Source organism: Penaeus vannamei, chromosome 4 (genome assembly GCF_042767895.1).
Source record: "Penaeus vannamei isolate JL-2024 chromosome 4, ASM4276789v1, whole genome shotgun sequence".
Classification (NCBI taxonomy): Eukaryota; Metazoa; Arthropoda; class Malacostraca; order Decapoda; family Penaeidae; genus Penaeus; species Penaeus vannamei.
Window position 1 is genome coordinate 558,145 of NC_091552.1, and position 5,000 is coordinate 563,144.

Here is a 5,000-nt window from a genome sequence, read left to right on the forward strand (position 1 = left end):
CTATATGTATATCTCAGATTGCAAAGCCAATTTTGCCCCGCCCACTTCGCCGATTTCAGGCGCCCCATCCCGTCCGCGTCCACTTGCGACCAAGCAGTAGATTCCGCTGATTCGGAAGACGAAGGAAGTGGAAACGCCGCCTCCGACCCAGCGTTGAAAAGGCGCTCGTGGGACTGCAGGTCGTGTGCCTCCTCGTCTCGTGTTAGTCTACAGGTCCGTGTGACATCGCTGTCCCTCGTATCTTTACAGTAGCATAATTGCACAGCGCCAGATATGACACTGTCCCAGCGTATGATTCCGCTGGCACGAGTCTGTCTGCGATGATGGTCGATATTTGCAGACGCTCTGAACATCTTTATCAACTTAGGGAACTTGATCTCCCTTTGTGAGTGCAGCGAGTGCTATAGTCTGCCTCTGTTGGTTGCTCCTTGACTTTCAAGGTTGAGGTCGAGGCGTGGAGAGAGGGAGAGGGAGAGAGAGAGGGAGAGAATGTAGGTTGTGAGATTCAGCTTCTCTTGCGGAGGAGTTAGTAAAGGGAAGGTAAAGAGATAAAGAAGTATAGTATTTCGTTTCCGTCTTATCCCTTTCACTGAATAAGACTGACAGGCTTCTTTCCGCTGACTTCACACACACACACACACACACACACACACACACACACACACACACACACACACACACACACACACACACACACACACACACACACACACACACACACACACACACACACACACTTCTTTCTTCCTCTTTCCTCCACCTTTTCCCCTCTTATTCATCTTTTTCTTCATCTAATCACCGCATTATATCTTTCTGCAAAAGACCTTCGCCTTCGTACAGGAATCATGCAAGCCCAAAGCAATATCCTACAGCCATTGCAACACCAATATCCTGTCCTCCATTGAGATATTCCACAGCAATATCCTACAGCCATTGCAACACCAATATCCTGTTCTCCACTGAGATATTCCACAGCAATATCCTGCAGCCATTGCAACACCAGTATCCAGGCCTCCATTGAGATATTCCACAGCAATATCCTGCAGCCATTGCAACGCCAATATCCTGTCCTTCATTGAGATATTCTACAGCAATATCCTGCAGCCATTGCAACACCAGTATCCTGTCCTCCACTGAGATATCCTACAGCAATATCCTGCAGCCATTGCAACACCAGTATCCTGTCCTCCATTGAGATATCCTACAGCAATATCCTGCAGCCATTGCAACACCAGTATCCTGTTCTCCATTGAGATATCCTACAGCAATATCCTGCAGCCATTGCAACACCAGTATCCTGTTCTCCATTGAGATATCCTACAGCAATATCCTGCAGCCATTGCAACACCAAAATCCTGTCCTCCATTGAGATATTCCACAGCAATATCCTGCAGCCATTGCAACACCAAAATCCTGTCCTCTATTGAGATATTCTACAGCAATATCCTACAGCCATTGCAACACCAGTATCCTGTCCTCCATTGAGATATTCTACAGCAATATCCTGCAGCCATTGCAACACCAGTATCCTGTTCTCCTTTGAGATATTCTACAGCAATATCCTACAGCCATTGCAACACCAGTATCCTGTCCTTCATTGTGATATCCTACAGCAATATCCTGCAGCCATTGCAACACCAGTATCCTGTCCTCCATTGAGATATTCCACAGCAATATCCTGCAGCCATTGCAACACCAGTATCCTGTCCTCCATTGAGATATCCTACAGCAATATCCTGCAGCCATTGCAACACCAGTATCCTGTTCTCCATTGAGATATCCTACAGCAATATCCTGCAGCCATTGCAACACCAGTATCCTGTCCTCCATTGAGATATTCCACAGCAATATCCTGCAGCCATTGCAACACCGATATCCTGTCCTCTATTGAGATATTCCACAGCAATATCCTGCAGCCATTGCAACACCAATATCCTGTCCTCTATTAAGATATTCTACAGCAATATCCTGCAGCCATTGCAACACCAAAATCCTGTCCTCCATTGAGATATTCCACAGCAATATCCTGCAGCCATTGCAACACCGATATCCTGTCCTCTATTGAGATATTCTACAGCAATATCCTACAGCCATTGCAACACCGATATCCTGTCCTCTATTGAGATATTCTACAGCAATATCCTGCAGCCATTGCAACACCGATATCCTGTCCTCTATTGAGATATTCTACAGCAATATCCTGCAGCCATTGCAACACCGATATCCTGTCCTCTATTGAGATATTCTACAGCAATATCCTGCAGCCATTGCAACACCGATATCCTGTCCTCTATTGAGATATTCTACAGCAATATCCTGCAGCCATTGCAACACCGATATCCTGTCCTCTATTGAGATATTCTACAGCAATATCCTGCAGCCATTGCAACACCGATATCCTGTCCTCTATTGAGATATTCTACAGCAATATCCTGCAGCCATTGCAACACCAATATCCTGTCCTCTATTAAGATATTCTACAGCAATATCCTGCAGCCATTGCAACACCGATATCCTGTCCTCCATTGAGATATTCCACAGCAATATCCTGCAGCCATTGCAACACCAATATCCTGTCCTCTATTAAGATATTCTACAGCAATATCCTGCAGCCATTGCAACACCGATATCCTGTCCTCTATTGAGATATTCCACAGCAATATCCTGCAGCCATTGCAACACCAATATCCTGTCCTCTATTAAGATATTCTACAGCAATATCCTGCAGCCATTGCAACACCGATATCCTGTCCTCTATTGAGATATTCCACAGCAATATCCTGCAGCCATTGCAACACCGATATCCTGTCCTCTATTGAGATATTCTACAGCAATATCCTGCAGCCATTGCAACACCAATATCCTGTCCTCTATTGAGATATTCTACAGCAATATCCTACAGCCATTGCAACACCGATATCCTGTCCTCTATTGAGATATTCTACAGCAATATCCTGCAGCCATTGCAACACCGATATCCTGTCCTCCATTGAGATATTCTACAGCAATATCCTGCAGCCATTGCAATACCAGTATCCTGTTCTCCATTGAGATATTCTACAGCAATATCCTACAGGGCAAGCGAGCACGCCAGTCTTGGGGTCCCACCGCCTGGCCTCCCGCGCACCCGCGAGCGCGCCAGAATTAAACGCCACCGCACATTTCCGCCCGTGCAATTATCATCCGCGCTTTCGTTTGATCAAATGACTTGACGTTTGTAATTAGCTATTGATAATGATTACAATTCCCGGCGCGTTTATCGACGGCGCTAATTGTTTTTATAGTATTTCGTTTCCGTGGTTAATGTGTGTCATCTTTTACGCTGAGGTTATGCTGTCGCTCAGAGGCCGTGGCGGTCGTTTCTCTCCCGCTGTCCGCGCTCGCCGGTCGGAGCGAGGACGCAGCACGCACGGACATACATGCATATATGTATATATATATATATATATATATATATATATATATATATATATATATATATATATATATGTATATATATGTACATATCTATCTATCTATCTATCTATCTATCTATCTATCTATCTATCTATCTATCTATCTATCTATCTATCTATCTATCTATCAATCTATCTATCTGTCTATCTATATATATGTATATATATATGTACATATGCATATACATACATATATATATATATATATATATATATATATATATATATATGTATATATATATATATATATATACATACATACATATATACACACAAACACATACTGTATATACATATATGATAATAGTGAAAAAGTAGAAAAGATGTGGATGAGAATGAACATCTTCACAATACAAATTAACATGAATACGGTTCAATAATGAAATTTATATGAACATCACAAAGACAATAACACTAAAAATCATGACATAATGTTGCTAATACCGATAGCAGTAATAGCAGTAAAGGTAAAAAAAGATAACATAATAACAGCAGTATCAAAATAACAAAAGCAACAGATTATACAATCACAATCCTAATAACAAACCCTCTCCGGCAAAGAGAAAGACGCCCTGCACAGACTCCCGAAAGATTTAGACATTTCCTCCCCTCCCTCCCCCTCCCTCCCCCCTCTTCCCGCCTCCCTCCCTCCCCCCTTCCCGCCACCCTCCCTCCCCCCAAAGAAAAAATCTTATCGAGCCCCAACCTCCTTAAATTCCCTTAAAGAGCGAGAGCGGCGTCGCGAATCACGAACACATATCGTCTGTATCAAAGAAGCTGTTTACATTATTTGTCGCGTGCCAAGGATTTCTGGCACCAACGACCGCGCGGCAGGGAGGAGGTGGCACGGCTTATGGGTGGCGCTCGCGGTCGGGAAGTCCTCCGGGCTCCGAGGCCGCCGCGGGCCTGGCGGGGCGGTCTCCTCTTTTTTGTGTTTTATACTTTTTATTAGTATTTATTTATTCGTTTGTTTATTTATTTATTATTATTATTGTTATGATTATTATTTTCTTTTTTTTCTTTTTTTTGGGGGGGTGGGGGGCGGGGTTGCTCTTTGTTTGTTTATGTATTATTATGATTTTTCACTATTCTTTACCTGGAGCAAAAATGGTGGATGGAAGTGTAAAAGGACAAAATGCAAACGAACAGCAAAAGCAGTAGAAGAAGAAAAAGAAGGAAAGGAAGAAGAAGGAAATGAAGAAGCAGGAGGAGACGAAGAAGTAAGAAGTAGAAGTGTGTGTGTATAAATAGTGGTAGAAGAAGAAGAAGAAGAAGAAGGAAAAGAAGATGCAGAAGAAGATGAAGAAGGAGAAGTAAAAGAAGAAAGACGAAAATACAGAAAAGAAGAAGAAGCAAAGAAAACGAAAGAGAACGAAAAAAGAAGAATGTGAAGAAGAAACAGCGAGTGAGTGCGTGGTGGCGTGAGCGGGTGCCGGCGCGGTCCTTTTCGGCGTGTCCGCGCGCACGCGTGACGGGCTGCAGTAAGGGCTGTGTGATTACCAGACTCTCGCCAATTAACTTATCGTATAAATCTGTATCTTAGGT